Here is a 17,538-nt window from a genome sequence, read left to right as displayed (position 1 = left end):
TTGAAAGAAATACCAGAGATCCCAAATATTTGAGACATTTTAAGTTTATTTTGCTATAATTACATAGACCCAGCTGTGCCTAGTTAGTGGGAAAGTGACTAATGGGACTATTTATGGAGATGTTTTCCCAGGCTTTAAATGTTCCCCAACATAGTTTTATTTCATTCTCCACATCTTCAAAATTATTCACTTATGTTATTTAGATCCGATCTGGCTTCCACTCTTCTCCAGATAGAAAGTGTTTAAAGATGATAATGAGTTTGTTGGATTAGGCAGGCCCTCCTTGAGCTCCCTGTGCTCTGCTCTCCCCCTATAAATAAAAGGGTCTCTGCTTCACATCCAGCAGCAATACTGTGGGACATGTCCCACCGGTTTATACGTCAGGCACATTTCTGACCTCTGCAATAGGTTTCTGATCCCAACCACAATGTTGGTTCTCCAAATCCTTTTCCCTAAAGCATCCAGTTTATTCCCACTGAAAATAAGAGAATAAGAGGATGGGCGGCACGGTGGCACAGTGGTTAGCACTGCTGCCTCACAACGCCTGAGACCCGGGTTCAATTCCCGCCTCAGGCGACTGACTGTGTAGAGTTTGCACGTTCTCCCCGTGTCTGCGTTGGTTTCCTCCGGGTGCTCCGGTTTCCTCCCACAGTCACAAAGATGTGCAGGTCAGGTGAATTGGCCATGCTAAATTGCTCGTAGTGTTAGGTAAGGGGTAAATGTAAGGGCATGGGTGGGTTGCGCTTCGGCGGGTCGGTGTGGACTTGTTGGGCCGAAGGGCCTGTTTCCACGCTGTAATGTAATCTAATCATAATCTAATGGTTAGCACTGCTGCCTCACAACACCAGGATCGCAGGTTCGAATCCAGCCTCGGGTGACTGTCTATGTGGAGTTTGCACATTCTCCCCGTGTCTGCGTGGGTTTCTTATGGGTGCTCCGGTTTCCTCTCACAGTCCAAAGATGTGCAGCTCAGGTGAATTGGCCATGCTAAATTGCCCATCGTGTTCGGTGCATTAGTCAGAGGGAAATGGGTCTGGGTGGGTTAATCTTCGGAGGGTCGGTGTGGACTTGTTTAATCTTCGGAGGGTCGGTGTGGACTTGTTGGGCCGAAGGGCCTGTTTCCACACTGTAGGGAAGCCAATGAAATTCTCAGGAGGGAAAAAAAAGTATCCTTGACATATTGCATTTAATCTCACTCCCTTAAAACAGGATTGAATCTTCAGTGTGTACAGATACACCTTAGCCACAGGCTGAACTTCTGAAGTCACCCTCCTTTATAACTTTACAGATAGTCAACTACACAGTGTGAGGTTTGTTACATTGCTGGAGCTCAAGCCTAGATCATTGAAAAATGCAATTACTTTATGATGTCAGGTCAGCAGATTACAGTAAAATAAACCACTGCTTTTGTGCTGCTGACCACTAAAGCACATCTGCAAAGCACTAACCTGCAACGTTTTCACATTTTATTCCCCTTTCTCCCTTTAAAAAGATGTGCCAGCAAGTGTGATGGCATCTACGTGAGCGTTCATTCTTCTGTTTACTAATTATAATGTTTGTGGGACAATTACTCAGTGGCATTGCCCCTTTCAAAAAGCAAACCACTAACGCATTTGTGACCAAAGTCCAGTGCTTAGCGGTGAGGCTTTTAGCTCCCCCAGTCATCCTATGGATGATTAACGGGGAAGAAAAGGGGAATTCAGCAGTCACAAATTCCAAAATTGATAAATAAAATTCAGGGTTAACTTGACCAAAACAGAGCTGGCTGGTCCTAGGGTGCTACAACATAGGCGCTGCCCTGCTACATCTTCACAAAGTGACTGATCTTGATCAATCCATTAGTTCAGTTCAAGGTGTTGTACACATTCAAAATAGTGTCGAGAGTGTGGTGCTGGAAAAGCACAGCAGGTCAGGCAGCATCCGAGGAGCAGGAAAATCGATGTTTCAGGGAAAAGCCCATCATCAGGATTCCTGATGAAAGGCTTCTGCCTGAAAGGTCGATTTTCCTGCTCCTCGGATGCTGCCCGACCTGCTGTGTTTTTCCAGCACCACACTCTTGACTCTAATCTCCAGCATCTGCAGTCCTCACTTTCACCACATTCAAAATAGTGATAAGGTTCAAGGGCTGGAACAAACTGTCTTTTTACACATAATAAATGACCCTTGAAATTGTTTTCAGGTTGTCAGTGCTGAAATGCGGTGGACACAGTGGAAGAAGAATTAGTTGATGTAGCTGAGTCACAATTTAATAGATACCGTTGTTTATCAGGAGCATGACTTTCATCCTGAAATAATTCATTCATCAAATGTGTTATTGCATAAGCAACCCTGTCATCAAATACTATTAATACTTCAAATATTTCTTAAAGTTATGATCGATATGGGAGGCATGTTGGATCACTTATTAGATTCCAGCCCCAGGTTACTGTCTGTGTGGAATTTGCATGTTCTACCCATGTTTTCATAGGTTTCTGCCGAATGCTCCATTTTCAACTTACAATCCAAAGATGTGCAGGTTGGGTGATCTGGCCATGGTAAATGTGAGGCTATGGGGATAGATTAAGGGGCTGGATCTGAGTGGGATGTTCTTTGGAGGGTCAGTGCAGACCTGATGGGCTGATTGGCTTCTTTCTGCACTGTGTATGATTCTATGTTCCTATGAATATATCAGCTGTGGCTGAGTTAGTAGCATTTTCACCTCTGAGTTAGAAGGTTTGGCTTCACTTCACTCCAGATACCACTCCAGAAACTTGAGCATAACAGTTTACACTGATCCTGTCCAGTAATGAGGGAGTACTCCATTATCAGGGGTAGCATCTTTCAAGTGGATGTCAATCTAAAATCCTGTCTGCCCTCTCAGGTGTATACCACACCACTCTTTTGCAGAAGAGCACAGAGTTCTCCCCAGTGCCTAGGCAATACTTATCCTTCCATAACCATCAACAAACACATTATCTGGTCAGCTTGATGTGTGTCAATTGAATGCTGTGTTTTCTACAATAATGACTGCTTCAGAAGTATTTTGTTGGCTGTAAATTGCTTTGTGAAGTCAGGTAGTCATGAGATGTTTGACAAATGCAAGTCCTTTCAGTTTCTTTGGTCATTACATGGTTAAGTTTGCATTGAAACAGTTTCTCTTTATTATTCTCATCTTCTCATATCTTCAAGGTCCACCTGTAAAGTGTATATGTCTCAATGCTATAGTGACTTCATGAGATTTCATTCAGCCAAATGATGTGCATTTGCAGAAAGCTGGAGAAAGGTTATAATGGCAGGCACACTGAGTACTTTCAGAATGTAGGATTGCCAACTCTGGGTTGATAGTTTCCTGAGGATCCCATGAAATTATTTCCTGCCTCAAACTACCCAATCCCCACACTCGTGCCACTGATCCCCCAGCATGTGTGTACGCAGAGTGCCTGAGCCTTCTATACCAACTGGAAGGAGAATAGACTTCTCATGACCATCAATGTGAATGAAGTGTCCTTTTATGTAGGGTTGCCAAGCCTCCAGAATTACCTAAAGCCGGGAATGAAAACCTAATTTCCAAGACACTGCTGCAAGCAAGCCCAGGAACAATTTACTAAACATATTTTAAACATCTTTTGTTTGTTCATTATCGAAATTAGTGATGAGAAAACAAAGGCTTTTTGACTGACAGTCAAGAATCATCCAATCATCTATTGAAGAATCTGTTAGCTTTCCAACTGTTTGAATGGTGACTAATTGTGAGTGCAGAGGCAGGATGGTAGGAAGGAGAAGGTCATGTGATGAAACCTCCAGAAATGCATAGCCAGAGGTGGCAGCCCTCATTTAACTATATCGCTTGCTTCTCAGCAAATGTGAAACTTGAGCCAATCAGCATGTTTCATGCCCTATAGGCAGATTAGGCACTTTGCCCTGCAGACATGTTGGCCACTTTCCCATGCACTATGGACATGTTGGAAATATGCCAGCCACAGAACTTTTAATTATGTACATTTGAAAGCTTTGAGTATTTATGCCATTTCTAACATCACTAATTTCTTTCTGTCTGACCACTTGTCTTAATGGGCCATCACTATTTGCAAAAACGCTTGTGGAACAAAACACTTAATGGTCACAACTGAACATACTCAATATGCAGAACAAACACATTTCTATTGTAATTATATTTATAACGTGTCCTCATTCTGTTGATGGTTGCCTCAATGGAAGTTTGTTTTGCAGGATTTTGTTTGCCAAAAAACACCCACTCTTTTAATCAGTGCATAATTAGAACATCCCAAGAACACAATTGTTTGCCATAGGTGGTATTTTACCCCAGAATTAGGTTGGCGAGGTGTATTTTCCCACACTTTTAGACTGTGATCAATTATAGTTAAATGGTATCAAGTTTATTAAACGGTATTGCAGAATGCATTCTGATACGTTTAGTGGTTAAACCCATATGGGTGTACAGTTCAGAATTGTGGCAGTGTCAAAAAATAATTTTTGATGTCTATGTTTCAAATGTTGAGTATTTCAGTTGCAGAAATTGGTGATATTAGCCTCAGATTGGTCAATCTATTTAAATCAGCTGCAATAAAATATTTATTCACATGGTGGGAGATGCGTACCGTGGTATCAGTCTGCTTGGTTATTTTAAATTAGGTAATTTTAATCAGTAAATGGTGAACATTTGCAATTGGTGTTCAGCATCTTTTGGGTTTACGAGGGACACCTGATTCATATCCAATTACCTAGAATAATTGAATCCTTACAGTGTGGAAGCAGACCATTCAGCCCATTGAGTCCACAGTAACCTTCTGAAGAGCATCCCACCCAGGTCCATGCCTCTACCCCTTGATCTGTGAGGCAGCAGTGCTAACCACTGTCCATCTGTGCTGAAAATTGTCTGTATAATTTGGATGAGGCTCCCTTGAAGATGGATTGGATTGATTTACACAAGAAACAACTCATCAAAGTTGGATATGCAGGATCCATGGAACTGTACCACTGCAGGATTCAATGCCTTTAGAATAGGAGGGAAGAAAGGACCAAGTATGTTAGTTATGCTGCACTGTAAGAATGGTATAGTTTTCTAGACTTATATGGGATAACTATCAACACAGTGTGCAAAATTTCTATTTAGCTACTTTCCCTTCTGGCCAGTAATTATCCATCAGTCTCTCTAAATTCACAGCCTAGGTATGTGAGCATATTTCATATTCTTTAAATTCCTATTCCTGGCAATCTCATTTTTTGGGTGGATATTTTCCAACAATGTATGTAAATCCTGTGTTTTCGTGAATTGAGTTCTTTGGGACTTTAATGTATTAGGTAAAGGCATTGGGCTACTTCAGCGATATAATAGAAATGCTTGTATGTAAGCAAGCAACAGGGATACATCTGCTGTTGTTCCTCTAGTTTGTTTTGCAGACTTTAGGATCAATTAACTCGATGTGGAGGAGGAATCTAAATTTTTATCCCTCTTCTCCAGTTTCTATGACCTTTCATAAACGATAGTACTTGATTAGAATTATGTTTCATTTACAAAATGTGCAGTAAATGGGGACTCTAAACCACCTTTTGTAAGTTCACTGCTTCCTGAACTAATGGCACCAGATGTCAGATTAATGGTCATTCATCCCATTGCTGTTTATGGGAAATTGCTGGTGCCTAAATGTTGTTACATTTACACAAACTACTTTTCTCACATGTCCAAAGGTATCAGGCCTTTACTTTGTCTTCAACAGTAAACCATTGAGTCTTCTTCAGTCTACTTGTGTCCTCTTGACAAAAAAAAACTCCGTATTGTACATATTTTAATTTTTATTAACATGTCATTATCAAATTAAGGTGTCAAAGTAGCAGACGAAATAGATAACACACCTAAACTCCCTTTTCTTGAAATAACAGAAGCCCAACTTCTTTTGCCCTCTGGTTAAATTACATCACTGAAGATTAAAATTTTGAATTCCCTCTGAGTTTTACACAGTTGACAACTGTGGAGTGATCTGGCAGTTTGTGAACTGGATTGAGTACTTTATCTTGCTGGATCACCTATTAGGGAGTGTCCCCGTGCAGCACGTAATGCTGTTGGAAGGAAACCGGAGCATGTGGTGAATCTGACTACTTTTAAACCACAATGGTCTCTGTCGTGTTTTCTTTTGCTATCAAGTGAAGAAGAATCTGGCTTCCATGAAAATGTTCCCTCTGTGACACAACTGAACTCATAAATTATATCACTACCAGTTTATAGGTTCAGCATTCAAGTCAGTCACTGAATCTGGTACCATCACGAGGCTATGTCAAGTTAGTGAATTGAAGATGAAGTGATGCAGTTTAAAAGTACAAATGGACTAAAGCTTTAATTTTCTTTCTACTCATATGGCTAACATATAAACCATTGGTTGTTAATTCTTTCTTCATATCAAAATGTAGTAAAAGTGCATGTGTCTATAAACAGCAATATTTATTTGATACCTGTGTTAATAGTTAATTTTCTCCACCAAAGGGAATGACTTGCTGTGGTCTGGTTTGACACCATCAGTTTCTCTCCAATCCAAGATAGAAATGAGGGGATTTTTTTTCTCAGAGGGTCAGGAGTCTTTGGAACTACCTTCCCTGGGGGACAGTGGAGCCAGGGTCAAAAAATATTTTGAAGACAAGAGATGAATACTTTCTTAACCAACAAAAGAGTTGATGGTCACTTGAAGGTAGGTGGGAATGTGGAGTTGAAGCCACAATGAGACCTTATTGAATGACGGAGCAGGATCAAGGAACCATGTGGCCGAGTCCTGCTCCCAGTTCAGATGTTCAGTTCGAAATATTACAATTGACCTCAGAATTTCCAAAACCATGATTGTTGCTAGCCAGTTATAATTTAGCAATGAGCTCACACAGCTAACTAATTTAAGGACACTCAATTTTTTGGGTTTGCACCTTAGCAACTGGCCACATTTGCACAGTATTGGAAAGAAACTGACAGTGTCAAACCAGACCTCAGGAAGTCAATGGTGGAGGAAGTTAGCTATTAACACAGGCATTAAATAAATATTGCTTCTTATAGACACATGCACTGTTACTACATTTTGATATGATGAAAGAATTAACAGCCAACGGTTTATAGGTTAGCCACATGACCAGAAAAAATTAAACCTTTACTCCATTTGTATTCCTGAGAATTGGATGCGAGTAATTGGACATAAAAAGGAAAGATGGGGCATCTGACTATGATTAATTGGATCCCTCCCACATTATTTATCTCCTTATGTCTGAAAAAAACAGCAGTACAGGCAGATCCTTCACTGTTTAGGCAGTGAATCATACATAGTCAAGCTATTAAAAATCCTGAAGAGGAACAAACCTTAAAAATAATCAGCAAAATTTAGACAGAGTTACTTATAAGTTAAGAACAAAAGATGAGAAAACAAATCCTAATTCTCTCTCACTCTGGGGGATTTTGTGTATGTATTATATTCAATTCCACATCAAATGTGCCTGATCCAAGCATTCAGTGCCAATGCATCAAACCACATCCCATAAGCTTCCCATGCATAGAATTTCTGATTAAAGCATAGAATGTCCTCCAATCCTGTGCTTACGTTACACACACATTTGAAAGCAAGAATTGGCTATTGCTGAGACTGAGCACTACACCACATCATTTCCATACAAAATCTGCTTTTGTTCATCTGTTTCTGATTTTGCTTTGAGTGATTGTTGAATGAAAGAGCTGTGCTGTAGGGATTTGTATATTGTTTCTGTCTGTGACTTGTGGAAGTCCCAATCTTAGGGAAACTTGTTTTGCAAATAATTCATATGCTTTGTGGGGATTCTTATGCAAGAAGAAAAGTGATGGTGAGATTGAGGAGTGAAATGCTTTCCTACACTAACCTTTTGTATTTGGTCTTTGGGCCAGAGACTGGTTAGGATGGATCGTTCTCCATCCAGGCAGGAAACTAGCCACCAGGATACATGAACACCAACTGGCCACCAAAAGACATGACTAGCTATCACTAGTATGCTTACACACAGATGAAGAAGGACACCACTTCGACTGGGACAACACATCCATCCTAGGACAGGCTAAACAGAGACACGCACAGGAATTCCTAGAGGTCTGGCATTCAAACCAGAACTCCATCAATAAACACATCGACTTGGACTCCATTTACCCACCTCTGAGAAAAAGAACCGGAAATTATATCACCCACCATAACAGACCAAGACACACAAATGGAAAGCGGAACAGAACACCAGCGCTTCATCGGAGGCTCACTGATGATGTTACCCAGCATGGTGACAAAACGTCTGAGAACAAACCTAACACCTCAGCAAGCAAACTTACAACCTGAACCTCAACCTGCAAAGCAACTCAAAAATTGCAGAGCACTTTAAAACAAGTTTAACCCTATTTTTAGTGGACAAGTAAAACATAACAACTTTTAAATCAATATTATTTCATAATTCTGTCTCAAAGCAGCTCCCATTTGGGACTGAGAGTCATTGCTGGGGCTGACTGGGCAGAGCATTGTTCTGAGTTCAAACCAGCTGTGTTTGTGTCATCATTGGATCTGTTTCTGGCTTCTATAGCAGCACATGGCATCTGTGCTCTCTGCCATAGCAGTGGACAGTGCAGACTTACAATTAGTTTCTGTTCCATGCCACATTTGATGAAACCTTCAGAAGGGGCAAGGACCTCCCCACCCTGGAAAAAAAAGGACAGTTCTCTTAGGCTAGGATCAGACAATGTTGAAGGGCTAACTCTAAAATAGACCCTGAACAAGAGCGAGGGTGATGTGAGTTCTGGAAATTGGGCTGGCGGTGTTCTTGCATAGTCCCATTACAACTCTCCTGCAATATAGATTCTGTATTTATGTAGCATCTTTCACCACAAGTAAATATTCAAAAATACTTCACAGCCAGTCAAGTACTTTAGAAAAGTAATCATTGTTGCACCGTAGGAAACACAGTTGTCAATTTGCACACAGCAAGCTCCCATAAACAGCAATGTGATGCTGACCAGATAACATAATTGTGTTCATACGATACTGCTCGGGAATAAACATTTCCCGGATCACTGAGAAGATGAGATTAGATTACTTATAGTGTGGAAACAGGCCCTTTGGCCCAACAAGTCCACACCGACCCTCCGAACAGCAACCCACCCAGACCCATCCCCCTAAACCTAACACCAAGGGCAATTTTTTTAGCATGCCAATTCACTTAACCTGCACATTTTTGGACTGTGGGAGGAAACCGGAGCACCCGCAGGAACCCCACGCAGACACAGGGAGAATGTGCAATCTCCTCACAGACAGTTGATTGAGGTGGGAATTGAACCCGGATCTCTGGCGCTGTGAGGCAGCAGTGCTAACCACTGTGCCGCCCAGAAGAAGGCGCCTGCTTTTTGAAATAGTGTTGACAGATCTTTTACACTCACCTGAAAGGACAGTGAGAGTCTCACTGCAACACAGTGCAGCTCCCTCAATACTGTCAATGGGAACCTTAGCCTGGAGTCTACATTGTGGCCTCTGCAGTAGGATTGAAATCCACAGCCTTCTGACATTAAAGCGGGAGTGCTATCCCAAGTTGCCTATCTTATTTTGAGTCAAACTGACTGCAGCTGGAAATAAGTGGGAAGAAATAATTTGATTTTCATCCATGCCACCAAAAGCATTGGCTGACCCTCTACTTGTTGGATTATTTCATGACATATGCCGTAGTTGATGGAAGGGGAGCAGCCACTGAAGCTGAGACTGAAATGTATTTGCTTCAGTTAGATAGACAGGGAATCGCTTTGATTACTATCCTGACATTACAATCACCGTACAGTCATTTTCCAGCACCACACTCTCTAATCTCCAGCCCTTACTTTCGTGCAGTGAAACTCTGGCCGTTAAATTGCTATATGCTTAAATTAATGCCACGTAAAATCTGAAGTCATGTCCATTCTCACAGACTGCAGTATGAAAACCCTGTACCCACCTATGGTATGTGGCAGGGGCAGGAAACAATGAGGTCCTTCACTCTGACGGGGAATTCTACATCATCCACGTTGTAGCTGCATTCTTATCGTGTTACTAATGCATAGGTCAACAATAAGGTTGCTAAGAGACGGCAGAAACCTCTTAATGGAAATGGTGGCCCTAGTGGCCTTGTTCCATTTGTCTTACTGGGGAGGGGGGGCTGTAGAATGTGCAGGAATGAATTGGGGGCTCGGCAAATGTGCCCATTAACCACTCACTGGAAGACCATTTCAGACAAAAATTCCTTTTACTCTGCTGCAGTGCTATTGATTCCCAATGTTAGGGTGCTGGACAGTTGATGGCACTTTAAAAATATGAAGTTAGTAGCATTCATTCACCTGATGTTAGCAAGCTTCTCGATCTGCCTTGCTCATCGTACGAAGGTACTTTGTCACACTCTCACCACATTGAGAGTCACATTACAAAATGGTCTCTTTGCACATATGATAGACTCAATCAGAACAGCCACACAGGATAGTCGTGACAGATGAGAATGAAACATCAAAATTAGTTGCAAATTCCAAAACATATAAACTCTTTAATGGCAACTTAGGCAGCAGAAACTGTCTCTCTCAAAGGATTCTTTTAAATTATCATTTGTCACAATGCAACAATCAGAACTTGGGAATGAAACAGTTTTTTTTCCTTTTTCTTTTTAAGTGGTTTATTAATAAGGCCTGAGAGTTCCATGCTGTAGAATCCTTTCTATTCATTTATAGGGCAGATTTCAGGCACGTTCACACATGATGTTAACTTCTAACTTCGAATTTCGCTACACAAGCCCATGGCGCACCCTCTGGTAAACTGCCTGAGTAATAAATCAAGTATAAGGCCAGACAGTGAGTGCTGACAGATTATTAATGGGGGCTAGCCCTAATCATGCCCTCACTCAACATTCCCAGATGTACACTTTGCAACAGGTGATCTTGGGCTGGAACTCAGCTGATTGTCTATTTCTTCAATAAATCCTGGAAGGAATTTACCCAGCAAGTGTTGAGAATGCAACAGCAGAGAGTATAGTAACTCCTTGCTTTGCATCCATAAAACTGCAACTTTATGGGAAACAACTTTAAATGAATCAGATATCCCCATTACAACTGATGTAAAAGACATTCTGTAAACATTCCTATCATGAAAAAAATTAAAACATTATGCCCTTTATGTTTAGTTATATTTCTAAATTCTATGCTCGTAAATGAAACGATATATATTTTAATACTTACATTTTAAAAGAAATCTGCTCTGTCTTCCCTCACGCAGGTCAACCTGTGTGTCTCTTGCCAACTTCCACCCACTTACTACTTCTCAAACACACCAGGTACACAAGGATGCTCCAGGATGTAGGAGTAACGGCAGCTACGAGGATAATGGATGCATACTACCCTTGACCGAACTGACAACCAGTTCCTACCAGTTTCTGACATTGCTATCTAGATGAATGAATATGCAGTGTTTGCTGCACAGGAAGCCAGCACATGCTGTGGAGGTTAGGTTGATATCTCAGTGTGCCATCCAGCAAGATGTGACTCTCTACACAACCCTACTGCCAAATATGACAAGCAGTCTGTCTGTGTGTCTCCACTAAAGAACACCTCAATATGACAGTAGTGAATACCTTTGGCTCTGGTTGAAGCATCAATGTGCTGGCTGGCATGGCATAGCATGATGCTGCAAATAAGCAGGTAGGTGAATGAATGCTAAGGGGAGCAACTGAGCAGCCTGGAGATGCAGGCTAGTCCAATCCTTGAGCTAAGAACCTGATCTTGTGTGCAATGCCTCCTTGCTGCAGCCTCATTATTAGTTGCCGGTGTTCCCCACAGTGCAAGTCTATGCTGAGCACCCTATTAGTGTACCAGAGAGCTGTGACATTGGTCATGAGGAGTTGGCTATCCCAAATGCCAGTGCCCACAGTGAGGGGTGCATGCAGGTGGTAAGCTGAGCTGCACTTTGATAGAATGCATCATGGAGGGCATTTGGATCAAATGGTGAGCTAAGGCCGCCAGGTTTCCATTGTGGTTTCCATGTCTTTTTTTCTGAATGTGTGACTTGTTTGCTGCATTTGGTATGATAGGAAGCTGAATATGAATGAGATGAGTTGGCCTTTAACAAGAAATAATCTCCCTTTAATTAGCAATTCACTGTTGCCTCATCGTACTGCTGCCAAAGGATGATAAATGGTGTGACACACTTCTCACATCAAAATGGGCCTTGTTAGGCTACTCTTCCAATTCTGTCTCAAATCCTGAATCCACATCACTCAGGTCCCTGGAACATTCTATCCTGTATAATCAGGTAACTGTAGCACTTACACTACTGCCTGGCTGAAATGAGCTGACGAAAATTTTATCTGAAGTTGCTTGAAAAACCTTTTGTTGTGTTTTTAGTTGCACTTCATTGCCAGACTTCTATTCTTTGGGCACCTAGTGTGGAGGGGTGTGAGCAGTTAAGAGAGACCTCCTCATTGATCTGCTTCTGGCATGGTCAGGCTGTCTATAAACAGGTCCAGACAGTGGGGTGTGAGGGGGTGATATTTGCTGACTGTCTGCCCCTCTCCTGCAATTATGTTCTTATCCTGGTGTCATTGGAGAGGGAGCACATGGTGTATACCAACACATTCGATGTCTTCAGAGAGAGAGGTGGGTACCACAGGGGATACAATGCTGGACTTCCTCATCCAACTTCATTTTGATTTAGCCCTTCCTGCTTTCCCTACCTTCCTCCTCACCCTTCATGGTTTGCATTGCCTGTAATGGTCTTTGCTTCTAAAACTTCAGTTGGACACACGTATATTTTACTGGTGGTGGTCAGTAAACGTTTAAAAAAAAACAAACACTCAGTCATTTTGGTGGTGGGAAGGTCTCTCAATTGGCTGTGATACAGTTCTGATCTCTGCATTATAGGAAGGATGTGGAAGCTTTGGAAAGGGTTCAGAGTTGATTTACTAGGATGTTGCCTGGTATGGAGGGAAGGTCTTAAGAGGAAAGGCTGAGGGACGTGAGTCTGTTTTCATTAGAGAGAAGGTTAAGAGGTGACTTAATTGAGACATATAAGATAATCAGAGGATTAGATAGGTTGGACAGTGAGTGCATTTTCCCTCGGATGGTGATGGCTAGCATGAAGGGACATAGCTTTAAATTGAGGGGTGATAAATATAGGACAGATGTCAGAGGTAGTTTCTTTACTCAGAGTGTAGTAGGGTCGTGAAACGCACTGCCTGCAACAGTAGTAGACTCGCCAACTTTAAGAGCATTTAAATGGTCATTAGATAGGCATATGGACAAGAATGGAATATTCTAGGTTAGATGGGCTTCAGATTGGTTCCACAGGTCAATGCAACATTGAGGTCCGAAAGGCCTGTATTGTGCTGTAATGTTCTATGTTCTATAATAACACTTCTGGGTGCAGATAAAAGAAAGAAAAAAAATCAACGGCATTAAGTACTTCCATCATGTACTTAAAAAACTCTTCCAGTCACTGGACCTTCGTGTCACATCTTTAAATATTCTTCTTGTCTCCAAATTTCTCCTGTTATCTTATAAAGGCAATGGCTGTCACTTTGGTTTCGAGTGGTCAGACGTATTCATGGTAAGATTGATCAGGCTGTCATGAGGCTGAACCTGGTATCACTACTGAGCATCACCACTCCACCCAACTCTGTCAAGTACATGCAACATTGGGGATTTTTTTTGACAAAAATAGAATAAATAAAATTTAATTGTACAATTTATATGACTATATGTTTATAACTATACTTTCATTAACAACTTCAAGAAGTTCCAAATCCCTTTACAGTTAGAAGTATTTTTCAAAGTAGACACAGCAGGATCCGACAAAAACAATGCTATAATGACTGGATCATGTATATTAGGGATGTTGGTTGAGGGATAAATTTGGTCAACTCTCCTGATCTTTTTCAAAATAGAATCAAGGGATTTTTTTTGCAGTCTCCTGATAATGCAGTTGTATCTCAATTTTACCAGTTCATTAACATGACAGTACCTCCTACAGTTCAGGACTGAGTATTAACCCAAATTTTGGAGTCAGCTGTTGGATGGAACCTGAACCTACAACCTTGTGAACCATAGGGCAAGTGTACTACCCATGGTGACATAGCTGGTACCTGCTACCAAAAGTGGGAATGCTGATGAATTTTATTCACTCCAGGATTCTCAAAGCAATGTCACAGACCTGAAAAGCTTAACTCTACTTCTCGCTACATACAGTACCAGGCAGGCTGGGTATTTCCAGCATTGTCTGTCTTTACTCAAGATCTCCAGCATACAAAGATTTTTACTTTTGTACCAACGTTTTTAGACGTCATTGTAATGGCCTGATTGCAAGCCAGATGTGAATCAGCAGACTGGAATTGAAACCAATGTACTTTCCAGTCTGAATGATCCAGTACAAACTAGATGCTGTGTTACTCACTGAACTATTGGGAAGTTCTGCACATGTTTTTATAAACACGGTAAACTTCATGGAAAGTATGGGTTATAAGAAAGGCATAGGAAATGGATGCAAAATGCGCAAAACTGTAAGGCAGCATGTACGAGCCTGAGGACTGTAGCAAACCACATGTATTTTGTGTGAAGTATAATGTGCTCTGAAATAAATAAGTTATTTACATTTCACAACTTAGGACATCTAACAGTGCTTAACAGCCAATTCATTTTTTTTTCTGAATTATTGTCACTATTTTAATACAGGGAACCAACAATCAATTTTATACACAGCAAGATCCTTCAAACAGCAATGGGATAGGTGACTAGGTGGTCAGTTTTATTTATTCATTCACAGGATGTGGGCAGTGCTGGCTAGGCCAACATTTAATGCCCATTCCTAATTGCCCAGAGGATAGTTAAAAACCAATCAGACTATTGTGGATATAGAATCACATGTAGGCCTTCCCTAAAACACATTTGTGAACCACATGGTTTTTCCTGACAATAGCCATTATTTGGCTTTTAATTCCAGATTTGAGTTGAATCCAAATCCCATCATCTGCCACAGTGGGATTCCAACCCAGGTTACCAGTACATCATGTGGGTCTTTGGATTAATAGTCGAGTGATAGTACCACTAGGCCATCACTTTCCTTCAAACTGATATTGGTTGAAAGATAAATGTTGACCACAGATGGAGAAAAGGACAGAAACTTATTGTAGAGGCATACTGATTGGAGTAAATTTTGTACAAAATAACACAGGGTTACAGTGCGGAAAATGTATGGTTAGGTTTACTAAAACAAATGCATTTGATGCACCAGTCTGTCTTAGAGTCTTACAACATGGAAACAGATCGTTTAGTCCAACCAGTCTGTGCTGACCATAATCCCAAAATAATGTAGTCCCACCTGCTAGCATTTGGCCCATATCCCTCCAAGCATTTCTTATTTATGTACTTACCTAATTGTCTTTTAATGTTGTAACTGTACCTACATCCAACACTTCCTCTAGAAGTTTATTCAACACACAACTATTCTCTGTGTGAAAAAATTGTCCTCATTTTTAAAATCTTTCTCCCCTGTGTACTTACCTAATTGTCTTTTAATGTTGTAACTGTACCTACATCCAACACTTCCTCTAGAAGTTTATTCAACACACAACCATTCTCTGTGTGAAAAAATTGTCCTCATTTTTAAAATCTTTCTCCCCTCACCTTAAAAATATGCCCCCAGTCTTGAAATCCCCCATCCTAGGGAAAAGACACCTGTCATTCACCTTATCTGTGCTCCTCATGATATTATAAACCTCTATAAGGTCACCCCTCAACCTCCTACACTCCAGTGAAAATAGTCCCAGCTTGTCCAGATTCTCTTTATAACTTAAACCCACCGTTCCTAGCAACATCTTGGTAAATCTTTTCTGAACGCTCTCCAGTTTAATAACATCCTTCCTATAACAGGGCGACCAGAACAGAACTCTAGAAGAGCCTCACCAATGTCCTGTACAACCTCAACATGACGTCCCAACTCCTGTACTCAGTGAGCAGGTTCTGAGCAATGAAGGCAAGTGTGCTAAATGCCTTCTTAAACACCCTGTCTATACATTATGCAAACTTCAAAGAATTATGAACCTGAATCCCTATGTCTCTCTGTTCTACAGCACGACTCAAGGGCCTCCTTTTAATTGTTTAAGTCATGTCCTTGCTTATATTACAAAAATACAATACCTCACATTTATCCAAATTAAAATCCATCTGCCACTCCTCAGCCCATTGACCGAATCGATCAAAATCATTTTGTAACCTTTGATAACCTTCTTTACTGTCCACTATATTACCAATTTTGGTATCATCTACAAATTTATTAACCGTGCCTTCTATATTCTCATCTAAATCATTTTTATAAATGACAAACAAAAGTGGACTCAGCACCAATACCTGTAGAACATCGCAGGTCACAGGTCTCCAGTCCGAAAAAACATCCCTCCATCATCTGTCTGTCTACTGCTGTTAAGCCAATTTTGTATCCAATTGACAAGCTCACCCTGAATCCCATGTGATCTAGCTTTACGAATTAGTCTACCATGCAGAACCTTTCAACAGCTTTACTAAAGTCCAAGTAAACAATGCGTACCCCTCTGCCCTCATCAATCTTCTTGATACTTCCTCAAAAAACGCAAAAATCAAACTTTCCTCCTATCTATTAAGGAATACTGTTGTGTTGATATGCTATGATCAATATGTAAAGGAAATGTAAGTTAACTCACTTTTGCCAACTTTATTAGTGAATTACTTTAATTTCATTTAATGCTGCAGGATGTAATCTCCCAAAGGCAGGTCCTTGGCAAATACTCCTGAACCAAACTAAAGTTCACCATCCTATTACAGTAGGGCAATGAGGAATGGAGATTAAGCCCTATGCCATTGACATATATCATGCTAGTCATTTAATCAACTAAGCTAACTAGCCTTCATGGGGCAATATCCTCTGACATGATCGACCACTTTGTCAAATATTCCAGGAAAACACTGCTCCAGTTTGCTCTCCTTCACACAGCCACAATCAATGTCTTGTATGATTCAACAGGCACTTGGTATCCTCAAGTATGTCACGCAAACTGGTCATTTATGTGTGTTTTGACAGTGAGTATTGGCAGGTGATTTGTCTGTGGAGAGCCTTGTGGCAGAGTCTTAAATGTTGATACTGCATAATGAAGATGAGCATCCCGAGGCTATTCCACCATTGGGGGCAGCAGAGTTGAAACCAGTCCTGCCTGGAACCAATTCTCCCCACACAGGTACACTTACCAAAACAGGTAACTAAATAGCATCCAGAAGGAACAAAGCCATAGAGTCATAGAGATGTACAGCATGGAAACAGACACTTCGGCCCAACCCATCCATGCCGACCAGATATCCTCCCAACCCAATCTAGTCCCACCTGCCAGCACCCGGTCCATATCCCTCCAAACCCTTCCTATTCATATACCCATCCAGGTGCCACTTAAAATGTTGCAATTATACCAGCCTCCACCACTTCCTCTGGTAGCTCATTCCATACATGTACCACCCTCTGTGTGAAAAAGTTGCCCCTTAGGACT

This window comes from Chiloscyllium plagiosum, chromosome 8 (genome assembly GCF_004010195.1).
Source record: "Chiloscyllium plagiosum isolate BGI_BamShark_2017 chromosome 8, ASM401019v2, whole genome shotgun sequence".
In the NCBI taxonomy this organism is placed as follows: Eukaryota; Metazoa; Chordata; class Chondrichthyes; order Orectolobiformes; family Hemiscylliidae; genus Chiloscyllium; species Chiloscyllium plagiosum.
Note: the sequence above shows the minus strand (reverse complement) of the source record.